The sequence below is a fragment of the Micropterus dolomieu genome, linkage group LG02 (assembly GCF_021292245.1).
Source record: "Micropterus dolomieu isolate WLL.071019.BEF.003 ecotype Adirondacks linkage group LG02, ASM2129224v1, whole genome shotgun sequence".
Classification (NCBI taxonomy): domain Eukaryota; kingdom Metazoa; phylum Chordata; class Actinopteri; order Centrarchiformes; family Centrarchidae; genus Micropterus; species Micropterus dolomieu.
Window position 1 is genome coordinate 2,790,547 of NC_060151.1, and position 13,284 is coordinate 2,803,830.

A 13,284-nucleotide genomic window follows, 5' to 3' on the forward strand; every position below is an offset into this window, starting at 1 on the left:
CTTCTCAGCATTGGCTTCCAGTAAAATCCAGAATAGAATTTAAAATCATTCTTCTTACCTACAAAGCTCTTAATGGTCAGGCACCATCTTATCTTAAAGAGCTCATAGTACCTTACTACCCCACCAGAGCACTGCGCTCCCAGAATGCAGGGTTACTTGTGGTTCCTAGAGTCTCCAAAAGTAGACTAGGAGCCAGAGCGTTCAGCTATCAAGCTCCTCTCCTGTGGAACCAGGTTCCAGTTTAGGTTCAGGAGGCAGACACCATCTCCACATTTAAGAGTAGGCTTAAGACTTTCCTCTTTGATAAAGCTTATAGTTAGGGCTGGCTCAGGTGAGTCCTGAACCATCCCTTAGTTATGCTGCTATAGGCCTAGACTGCCGGGGGATTTCCCATGATGCACTGAGCTCCTCTCTCCTCTTCTCCCTCTTTATTTGTATGCATTTGATGTTTGCATTGCATCTCTGTATGGAACTTGCAGATTGCTGCTGCATTCGCTTTCCTCCCACTCTCTCTCTCAACCCAACCGGTACAAAGAGTACAGTCTAGACCTGCTCTATATGAAAAGTGCATTGATATAACTTTTGTTATGAATTGGTGCTATATAAATAAAAAATGATCTGTATTGAATGAAGAGACAATAAACAGATCAAACAAAGATACTGAATCACATTAAATATTGTTTTTTAATAATACTGATTTAATGATTGAAGCGCTCGTTGTCAGAAAATCTGAAATGTCAGTGTCTGAGATGTGACACAGTCCTCTTTTGAAAAAAAAAAAATCACATTTCAGAAATGAGACATAACACTGAAAGGTAGTCTTAACGTATATCCATATTCCACTTGACAAGTCTAACTGTTGTCTATGTCAGGTCATGTCGTTGTCACAGTATGCAAAGTAGGTGATGTTTTATTTTATTATTTTCTTGTTTGTGATGAAAGGCCGAAAATAAAGATGAGTCTGAAACAGCTGATGATGAGGATTATATTTCTGCGCCGAGTGATCAGTCTGATGATTCAAAGCCATGATTTGGAGCAGGAGTATGAAAGTGGTACCTCAGAGGACATGAACTTGACTGCACGACAAGACAATGATTTGTGATTACTGTGCTGATAAATTTCTATTTGCTAAATGCCAGTCATGAAGCAGCAACATTAGCATGTGCGTAACACAAAAATGCATATTAACATTAACATTTTATCTGTGTTACATAAATAACAGGTCCGAAGGTATGTAGGAATGTTTGGAAAACACCCATACATTTAAGGACTGATGATTTTTAATTGTCTGCAGTGTTGAACATTATTTATTCTGACATACTAATGAGAGACAAAATGAGTTATGATGGATAGACAAAATAACACATCATATGTAATGTTATATATATATAATGTTATATCAAATCAAGCTTATAAAGGATATAAAACTATTGCACTTAGCTTCCTGGGAGAACAATAAGGTTTCTCCAGAAAGATAGCTATGGTTATTGTGTGAGGTTCTGTACAATACAATACAACCTCATCGTCCACTTGTGAAGTAAATTTGGCTTTGACCACACCTCAGCACAGCAGGACCAAACATTAACAAGACAGAGACAACTACATCATATAAAACAACAAACTGATATGTTGTTTCTGATCTGAAATTCATAGTGTGTCATACAGCAAACATCAGACCAACAAGCAGAAAGCTGCTTTACAAACACAAACACAGATCACCCAAGTGCTACAAGTTACACTACAGGCTCGTGCAGACTACACGACTTTCAGCGTCGGCCGATGGCCGTGCAGGTCACACAACTTGCCGTCATATGGCGGCAGTCTTGAAGTCGTTGTGGCGTTCACACTACGTGACTGATCGGTGACAGGGGGTCACACACTACAGGAGCTGACAACAGCTATGGCACCCGACGCTGGTTTCCAAACCACGTTTTGTCAAGAAAACACGGTGAAATGTGAAACGGGAAATGAGCGATCCTGCACACGAAACAGCTGTTGTTTGTTATTATAAAGATGGCAATTATAAAGACAAAGAATCTGGGTGAAAGGATGGATTAGTACAGGCAGGTAGCAGGGATTGTCTGAGCTACAGAGAGAGCTGGAGGTGAGTTAAAAGGTGCAGCTCCCCGACACCCAGTTAACTCCTGACTGTGAGGTTCCAACTCGGAACACTGTGCTGTATAGTTTAAACGAAGCATTGATGCAAAGAATTTGTGTCGAAGCATTTTATGAATTGATTTCAGCCCTAGTATTTTCTATTAAATTCTGACAAACATAACCAGACTAAAAGCAGGTACTTTTGTACTGGATTAGCACAGAATTTGTGTACTTCATCCACCACTGGAAATGTATTAGAAATGATACAAATGTCAAATGTGACTAAGAGACAGAAACCACCAATAGTGTCAACAAGACTATCATCATCCCCACCAACTCTAAATGCAACATTACCCAACAGACATCCTCTAAATGGCACACGCACAGCAACATAGGAAAACACACGCAATGCAAGCTGACAAAACACAAGCTAATTTAGAAAAGTGACCGCTGCGTGTACCTTGCAAGACGTTGCAGAGTGAAAAAAGTGAAATTCTATCTAATGTTAATGATTTATGAGGAGATTCAGTGTTTATAACTGATTTTAACCTTTACCACCAGGCCTGCATGATAGAGCAAGTACCCTAAGCTAAAGGCTAGAAGGTCAAGCATCATAATGATAAAGAGATAACCTCAGCTCCGATGTTTGAACTTACACATCATCCAGTATCACATTTGTAATGGAATTTAAAAAAACAATAAAAAACCCAGATAGAACCAAGTTTTTATAAGCTGCCAAACCAAAAAATCTGAGCCTTTTGGAAGACAAAAACGGATACAAGCAATAAGATGTGAGGCATCAACAGGAGGAATAGGACCACTGAGTGATCCTGACAGTCAGTCTGCCTAACTAATGTTGTGAACATTTTCACAGTCTGCAACTTGTGTTATAGTGGAATGTGGCTACTTCAGAAAGCCATGCAGTATTATGTTTGCAAGTGCCTTACCTAACTACAGTAGCTTGCTAACATATTTTCCCATCATCATTTTAGTTTTCAACTGCACCCCAGCTTCCCTCTATATCTTGCTCTACTTCGGCCATAATTAAATTGTAACTAATTTTCCTCCCTCGTGTGGCATATATGCCCTGGAGAATCTTGAAAAAAAGATTTTACACAGTACATTATTCAAATAAAATGTTCCTTACTTTCAAGCTGTATGTACGTGAGAGAGAGGCAGAGAGGGGTGACAATCATTACTTTTCTTTTTAACCATTACTATCATTAAATAAAAAAAAAAACCAAATATTTCACCACTTGCCATCCACCTGGAGGCATCACCTTCCTTTCAGAAGGCTGGGGTGTTGTGATTTGGGTTTTTGAATTGAGTTGTGGAAGTGTCCACCTCTTGTGTCATCCATCCATCATCAACCGCTTATCCTGTGTACAGGGTGGTGGGGGGCTTTAGCCAATCCCAGCTGACATCGGGCGAAAGGCGGGGTACACCCTGGACAGGTCGCTAGTCCATCGCAGGGCCACACATAGACATACATAGAGAGCCACTCACACTCATATTCACACAATCATTCAACCTAGCCTGCATGTCTTTGGATGGTGGGAGGGAGGCGGAGCACCCGGAGAGAACCCACGCAGACGCGGTTGTACTTTTTTTCCTGTCTGTCCTCTCCATTTCCTTATCCATTTCACCTGTGTGTAATCACCCTGCCTGCTTGTGTGTGTATTTATAGTTTGTGCTTCTCCCTGGTCTTTGTTGGATTGTTAGTTGCATCTTGTCAAGCGGCTATGTCAGTCTCCCTTGTCTCTTTTGTGTTTTGGCATTACTTGGCATTTTATAACATGGGGATGTTGGATCTTATATCCATATCGTTAGCCAGTGGCTTTTAATCTTCCAAGTACCACAAACCAGGTGACCAGGTTGTACAGATTTAGCTGGGGACATTACCTGAATGTGAAAATATCCCTAACCATATTTAATCAATCAATCAATCAATCATTATTACAATGGACACAAATCTGGCACCTCTGGGTACATACCTGTTCTCTTCTGCCCAGGCAAAGCAAGCTCTACTTCAAAGAGAAAGCACATCTTTCTGCACATATTAAACAAGATACTATCGAGAAATGTGACACACCTTGCTCTAAAGACATGCAGAGGAGGAGAGCATAATTTCCACCCCGTCCTCACCGACCCATATTTAAGTTTGTTAGGCCACAACGTCTAATGGCTGTATGACAGTAGCAAAGGAGGAAGTCAGGTGACGTAGTATAAAGAGCGAGAAAGGATTGGAGTCCAGTGTGAAAGAAAGTCAAAGTTAACTTATTTAAAGTTTTAAATGTGTACCCACATGAGCGAAGTGATGTGACTTACGTAACGTACTATTTTTACCCAAACCACATTCTTTTCCTAAACCTAACCAAACTGCAGCCTGCAAAAAAAAAGTCAAACATTAAAACACACTATGTGTATTTGAGGTTTCATAATCCAACACATTCATGACAATTGTAAAACCGTTGATAGTACTGCACTGGCCTTCAGGTATGTTTAAGGTTGGGATTCGGAGGGTCGTGAATTGTGGGTAGGGCGGCAGTGGTGGCAACATGAACTTGATGACGCCTCTTCTATTTTGCAACCGTTTTACAGAAGTGTCTGTTTTTACAGTCTTGTGAGGCAGTAATGTTCGAATGTAGTCTGGATGAGACTCATCATTACTTTTGTAGCCAGAAGCAACATAAATCATTTAGGTAATGCTGCTAATTTAAGGCAACCAGTTGACACAAGATAGTCAAAATAATTTCATATAATATTCTAATTAAATAAATAAGTAAGTAAATAAAGAGGATCTCTGCCTCTCACAAACATACAGTATGTAAGAGAGTCCATACGACTTAATTGTGCTCTGTCTCTTTTGGATAGTCAGTGTGCAACATGCTGATTTGCTAGTCAGTTCAGGTGTTAAAACAGGGCCAAAATGTGTGCTGGTAACTCATAGCTTGTAGCCTGTAGCTTGTAATTTCAGGGTTGCATACAAAGATAGGAAATGTGTGTCGGTCTGTCAGACCTTGAAACCTCACTGCTGAAAATATCCCTGCAGAAATTTGAATCACACATGCAAAAAAACATTTCTACTGTTGCAAATTCACACATTCAGATACCTGAATGCAATGTTTTTATATGCACACAAAAAGTGATATACAACTGCGGGCTGTGAAATTGTTTGTGACATTGTTTGTGAACTTCCGTACATAACAGGCTACAGTCTGTCATCACTGATGAACCTGGTTCTTATTTTTGATAAATGGGAGTGTTCCAATTTTTTTCAAATACCTTTAAATTTATCTTAAGTTTTCTGTTTCAAAAATGCTAAACAAACATTTTCTTTAAATCTGTGTACTTCTGTGAGTGCAAGTGCAAGCTGCATGAATGTGCATGTGAAAAGTGGAGGAACAGTACAAAACAAAAAACAGAAAACAATGAATGGATGATACAGACATGCATTCACGAGTCTCAAACCTTTCCCCCCTCTTTCCCCTAAAAACACATCCTTTGTTGTTTTGTGTATTTGGTTGTACTTTCTGAGTTAGCATGTTTTTCATGCTTTGCATCTGTCAAATTGATTAAGATATTTTCTAAATTTTCTTGCATTTTGACTATTTGCATGTTTTTGTATTAAGTTGCAGCGTATTTGTCCTGCATGGCCACCATACTAATCAAAGACAGTGAATGGAACGATATTATTAGTATATTTTTCAAACAGTAGATTTTGACAGCAATTGCGGACTACAATTTCTGAAATGGTAAATAATATAAATGAAACTGATCTAATCACCATAAAACAGAAACATTAAGAGACCTCAACCCACTTCCCATGATGAACCAAATTAACTTTCCAAAAGATAAGCCACAGAATTATAAATTGTGGAGGAGTAGTTATATTTATATTTATATTTATATTTATACTATATTTATTTTATCTGTCAAAAAAGGGAAAACTCAAATTTGGAAGAAAAATAATATCTATCTATCTATCTTTCTGTCTGTCTGTCTATCATCCCGACAAAACATTTAAAATATGACAAACTTCTGCAACCCATATTTATATGGGGCGCTTATTGTCACAATAGTTTACTCTCTGCCGGTACAAATGTTTTAGCAGTGTGTTGCTGACAGTTGCAGTTCATTTTCCATGCTCCTTTTTTACAAAGATCTGTTTGCAAGATGGCACAATGAATGCTAAGGGTTTGGATCGTACTAGTTTTTTGGGGGGTGTAATGGCCCATCCCATAAACTGATCCAATCTAAGGCCAACCCATTATCCTTTAACTTTTCCTCGTTGGATTTTTAGCTTTAACTTCAAAGTGTGATATCAGACAGATTCTGATTGGTTTCCTTGTCTTTCATCTCTGAGCATAAAGCAACCCTAACACCACAAAAGTACACTGATATTGGACAATTTAGCAAAACCTCAGATTGCATTAAATTAAAATGTTTTTGCTGACGTAAATATTTTACTCTGTACAATATCTGTGCACAGCAACTACAGTATGATAAAGGTTAGGTAAAGGTAGTGGTTAATGTTAGAGTATAGTTAGGCTAGATGTAAACCGGGAGGTACCAAAGCGTCCAATTTCAATATAATTCCAAATATTCTGGGTTGACACACACACAGAGGTATTGGATGCTGAATGTACCATAACATCTGGAACACATGCACACAAACAAAGTTCTGTCCATAATGAGTAGCAGGCCAACATGCAGCGGGCAACAGAAAAGGCACTCGTCCTCAAGCCAGAATAAGTTTAAGACGGCATGTGGCTGTTTAACAACCAAATGTACTGGCAGCCAACGCACTAGTCATCTGTGAAAATTTACAGCCATCTACAATGATGTTGACCTTATAAATGAATGTGTGTAGCCTGTTTGTTTAGAAGAGAGGTGAAGGCATGTTGCTGTTTGAGGTGTTACGCTGTGAGATCCATCCGGCTGATTTTCTCCCTCATTTACACTGACTCATGTTCTTCGTCATTAGGTTTGTCATGAAACAAGTGAGCCAGTCATTATCACTAAGCAAGACTTAATTAGTATCGTTTATTTAGTTAGTCAATTTGCACAGAAACCATGACATAAAAACAATGATGAACAGCTGTGCAGAAACACAGGTGGAGTTAGTGTCCTTCCCAAACAACACTGGAAGTCAAATAACAGAATAGCAAGCAAGCAGAAAACTACCAACAGTTAAAAACAACAAATGAAAGTAAATGGAATGGAAGGAATGGGTTGTGTTTTGATTTGTGGAAAATACAGTGATGAAGAGAGAAGGATAAAGGACAATGTAAACTCCCTCGATGCGCATTATAAGCTGCACATGTAAAGTCATGTAGCAGATTAGTATATTTGATTTTTACATGAGATATTCCAAAACACTTTCGTACCCAACTCAAACCTTGCACTGCAGGGAGGGGAAAACCTAAGCATTATATTATTTGAAGATCTAGTTCCATATGAATGAATGAGTAAACGAAAACATCAGTCTTAGAAGTGTTGAAAACAATGTAAGCAAATATGAAAAAAATATGTTTTTTGGCTCATTATGATCAGAATGAGCAAAACAATTTAGTCACTCTTTCCCACAAATATTTTTTGACAAGTGATTTAGTGTAAAACCATTTTAGCGTTTTAGACCATATTTGTTTGTTTCGCTGATAAGTAAAAACACATTTCTGTGTGACCAAATTAAATTCGTCTTATCTGCAGAAGAGGTTAAGTTAGGTAAACAACAAAATAATTTACACTGTGTACCTTATGGAACTGGAGCCCCTACGTAGGAGAAAATAAGTCACTTAAACAACAGAAAGGGCAGTATAAATGATACAGGTTAGCAATCTAATGTATGGGGGTAAAGGTAACACTTCCACATTCTACTTTTCAGGCAGTTCTAATATCTGTGAGAAGTCTAAATGTTGATCTGTGGTTGGCCACCGTCTAGTGCGACTGAAGAATCATTCACTGTTTAATCTCCTTCAGGTTCACATTTCTCTGTAGGCCCACAAGGATATTACCTTCAGGCTTCAGCTGCTCTGCACTGCTGCAGCCTGTAGCTGAGCTTGCTTGACTTTCACACTCCACACATTCTAAAACAATGAACACATTAAAACAGCTACATCTTGCAAACAAAAATTCCCTTAATTACAGTAATATATGCAACCATGCAAATTTGACATTCTCACTACATTTCTGGTGCAATTTAAGTATAGAAGGGTGCACTGGATGAGTACAATGATGAGAAAACTGAAGACTAAATGATTCTGAGATCCTATCTTGAAACTTCAGAGAGGCAAAAACTTACAGATAATTTCATTTCAGTTAAACTAATGAGCTAATTTCTTCATTTTCATCTTCTCCAAGTTATGTCATTGCATGGCACAAGCATGTTATATATACATATCTTTAACTGTGTGAATATTGTTTTAGTTTTAGATAACAATTTTTTTTTATCCTAATGCACATTATTCTCCTTTGTTATTTATGTTTTTTTCTGTTTTTAACTTGTGCAAAAAGGCTGATTTTTTGCCAGCTTTTTCTCATGCCTGGTGTCACATACACGCTTTTTATTTCACACAACACATCAATTCTGCGTGTGTAGGACACGTGTGTGTATGGGACGCCCTGGTGTGACTGGAAACGCTAGTAGCGCTACATTTACCTGGATATTTTTCTGCATATTTTGAATCCACTCTAATACCAATAGTGAACACAGCCCCGCAATAATTATTACCTACTCTTTTAGATAGTTGCCTTTGTTTGTACTTCTGTATGGTATCAGTTTGTAATTATATTATCTAGGCCTAACAATATAATAATAGTCACACACACACTGTCTCAAGTTCATATCTAAAAGACCGTGCTACCTCACACACCAACACACAAACAGTGTTGGCATGGTGATAAGAAGCAGATGTGTGTGGGATCAGCTGACCTCTGAGTCATTTCCTGCTCTGACCGCCATGTTGTTGCTCTTGTAAAACTATGTTAAAGCAGGAGAAGATTTCCACCTGGGTGGTTTATCAACACCTGAACAGATGTGTGTGCGAATCAAAAAAACATTTTACAGCTCTTGTCTGTCAAATTCAAAGAAATGAAAATTACCTCATGTTATCAGCTGAGAAGCAGTTCCTGATGGTTTTAAATGACGTTGTTTATATTTTTTTCATCTGTTTTAGATTGACCACAGCAGCAGATAAAAATTACATTTCTGAATTGTCTTCAAAAAAGTTTCGATTTGTAGAGATGGAACTTTTTAGCCAGCGGCCTTCTGAACATCTGCACTGATTCACACGTTGTTCAAAGGGACATATTTCCTTTGTATTTTAAAGAACTTTCACTTTTAGAGGCTGATACAGAAATGAAATTGGATGAAAAGATTGAATGTGGAATCAGCCATAACTTACACCATCCCAATAAATGTAACTAAACTAGACAAGATAGATGTGACTGCAATTCTGTTGGTTTTGATGGTAATACAAATCCAAGATCCAAGAAAGAGCAACCCCTCGTTTATTCATCCATCCATCCATTCATTATAATAAAGCTCAAAGGTCAAATTGATAGTCTGTTCAAAAACACAGTGTCACTTTTAGTTAAAGATATTGAGGGGTGTCTCTCTGAAGTGGGAAGTTGTTGCGCCACAAAAGCTCTGGGGTAAGGATGGATGCACAAAGTGTCAGACTTTGACCCTGGAGACTTGAGTGATTTCTTCCAACAGTCAAAGATATTTTCTTTCAACCATGACCCTAATCTTTCCCCGACTATCAAGTAGTTTTAGTTTTCTAAACTTTACAGAGGAGCAAAAGAAAGCATCGTGACTGGCCAGATCACAAACCGGCATGGCTTGTGCATCTACAGAGGGTCCCTCTGGGAAGCGATACTGTGACACCGGACTGCAGAGCAGCTTCTTCCATCAGACTGTAACTCCACTTCCTTCATAATTTCTGTATTATGTACATTATGTAGTTACTGATGGCACAAGTTGTGCTGTGGATATCAGGAGATTATGAGCCACTCTGTGAGGCAGAGTTTACAGAATAATAATGAGCAATAAATAATATTAATGAATAAATCTATGATCTGGGATTGTGATCGATACATACTGTATAAGGATCTTTTGTCTGCTATAATATGATGATTTTTACTTTCTCATTCAGGAGATGTTTTCATCCACACTTGACTACTATTCTTCTATTTGTCGGTAAAATACATTTAAATTCTCAGTCCATCAACATCACAATTTAGCAATATAACACCAATGTCTGGACATTTTGCTAATAGATGAAACAAATATTCACCAAGAAATTGTTTCTCATACTGAAAAGGATTAGAGATAATGACGGCAAATATAACACAGGGGTTTTCTTCATGAAAAATAGAGCACTGCTTTTTGACTGATTTTACCATCTTTATATTGATTAATCTATATATGTGCAATGTCTCACATGTGTATTGTGTTATATTATGTATATCATGTACATAGGATCCCTTTAGTTGCAGTGCAGGAAGACACTCCTGAAGTGTACTCCTGACATGTTTGTGGTTCTGACTATATTTCAAATCAGAATCATTTGTAGTGGCCAGGAAGTTTGCACATTTTGAAAATGTGCCGTGTGGATTTGATCTACATTAAATTAAGTGGTTAAAATATGGAAATACTGAAGATATAGAAATCAGAAAATCTTAAAGAAAGTGCATCAATTAATATAACCAGTAGAATACTTACAGGATATGAAATGAATTAAACATGACAGGATCTGTGGGCACTGGACTGATTGAACTGGGAGGCAGGAAGTCAACAGCAAATTAAATGACAAGAAGGAGAATTGGATAATCAATTTAAGTGTTTTAAATTGCTGGCAGCCGTAGGTGTCATTTACACTGGGGGCGCTGGGGACATGTCCCCACCACTTTTTGAAATGGCTGATTTTGTCACCACCGCTGTTTTAAAACGCACTTGCTAAATGTTTTCTGAAAATTAGCTTGCAACAAGAAATGTTAAATAACAAATAAAAATTTATTTGCACAACAGGAAAACATGTAATGCAATGTAAATATAAAATAACCAGATCTGCCTTGTCCAAAAAAAGTAACTTAGGCTAAAAAAACAAGCTACTGATTACTGCATTATATTCAATAATATTTTAATATTCTGAATTGTCAGTTTTGTTTCCCTCCATATAAATAAAGACCATAAATTGGTGCAGGAAATTAAGAGTTTAAAGCTCATAATCCTCTGGGGAAGAAACCCCCATCGAATAGCCAATTTCATCAATCAATATTTCTTCTAAATAACATTGGAGTATCTTGTGTCTTGTTCTTGTGACTCCAATATTGTGCATTATCACATCTCATGAGCTGTTTTTTGGACTGTTTCGTCACACCCGTAATCTGAGCCCTTAAATGTCCCCACCACTTTTCAACACAAAATGACGCCCTTGCTGGCAGCTGTAACAAGTTTAACAAGCCTAAATGTTAAATATTAATTGTCATATCTATCAGTCTATCAATAACTGAACTAGGCATAAGTTTGGCAGAAACTGCAGGCTACAATGTAAAACAAGGCAGGACACAATGTGTTAAAATATGAGCCTTACTGATTCATATAATTACCAGCGGTGTCCTCCTGGATGCATCCTCTTCACTTATGTTTTACAATCCACACTTGGTCATCATAATTGTATTTTGTCATGTTGTAAATCATTTGTTGCTCTTCCTAAGGATTCTTCCATTTCAGTTTTTTTGGGGGGACGTTTCCCTTATCTGATTGAAAGGTCTAAAGGACTGAGGGTGGCGTATGCAGTACAGATTGTAAAGCCGCTTGAGGCAAATTGTGATTTGTGAAATTGGGCTATATTATTTCACTTGACTGGCGGACCATGTTCTGTGGCGACAGAATGCAAGACTCCCGCAAGAGATGGTAATGCAAAATTATTACTTTCTGGATGTATAAATGTATTGTTTATAGCATATATATGTAAATAACAACTTACATTTCATTGTGCAACCCTGTGTTGTCAAATGACAAATAAATGACCTTGATTTCTGGATATTCACTGCAGAGAGGACAGAGAGCATTAGAGAGTTCAGTTTTTAGCTCTCTTTCTCCATCTAGTGTTCCTTACAATAAACTACAGCTCTGGGAGACAAAAAGAACAGCAGGAAGGTTTCTCTACAGAGAGTGGAGAGGCCAACATGAACACCAGTGCAATCATATAACAGCAACCTGAAATAAATTCTTACCTTGTGAAGCTAAAAATGGGACTTTATTTCAGAAAACATGTGTGCAATAGTCAACGGTGAGAGACAACATATATTTTGATTTGAATTGTGCCCTAAATTACATATATGATGTTTGTCGATTTAAAATATAATTTTGTATGTCAAGAACGTTGCAGTTTGTCGTAAAGCTGCTGAAGAATAAGACACAAACCCAAAAGTCGCATTTGTGACATCATAAGAGTTGAAATGACTGACACTAAGAAAGCTAACCTCAAAGAACTTACATGTGTAGATGATGTGATGAAAGGACCAGAAGTCGTTGGATTAAACACATCACTTGAAATACATTTGTGCGTGGAACATAGCTAATTTACATAGCTAGTAGCAACCATGCAATGAGCTAGTGTAGGCCTAACCGACCCGAGTTGTTCTGCACAGTCCAGACTTAAACTTCCGACATCGGCTATGGGAGGCTAAAACCGGCCGCTAGCGTCTGTCGTTAGCATGTCTCTTAAGGCGTCGGGGAGTGAGGTTTACTCATTGCACAGCCTAGCTGGCTATCGTTACACTCACCTCTCCAAACCACACTCCCATCCGGGTCATGGCACCAATGTAACCAGCCCCAAGGTTGCACTCCACAGTCCTGACTTGAACTTGCGACCTCGACTATGGAAGGGGAACGCGCTAACGAGGAGGCTAAAACCCATTGGCACCAGCGTTTTTCGCTAGCACGTCTCTTAAGGCGCTGGGAAGAGAGGTTTACTCACTGCACAGCTTAGCTGACTACTGTTACACTAGCATTACAGCGCCAACATGCTGGTGACATATAGTATATTGTGACAAGACAAGAGATGTAGCTTATTGAGCAGTTTCGCACAAAACTAAATATTACGATAAATTTCGACTTACTTGATGGACAAAATTATCTTTTAAATTGACAGACATCATATGTGTAAGGTCCCG

The 13,284-nt window shown here is 38.2% G+C and overlaps 1 long non-coding RNA gene across 2 annotated transcripts in view; it reads right to left on the reverse strand.

Moving 5' to 3' along the window:
- LOC123966043 overlaps positions 1-13,023 on the reverse strand; it is a 17,521-nt gene extending 4,498 nt beyond the window's left edge. For both annotated transcript variants that reach the window (XR_006823860.1, XR_006823856.1), the window contains exon 1: positions 12,895-13,023. This is a non-coding gene — a long non-coding RNA (uncharacterized LOC123966043). The remainder of the gene's footprint in view (positions 1-12,894) is intronic.
- Positions 13,024-13,284: the final 261 nt, after the last annotated feature.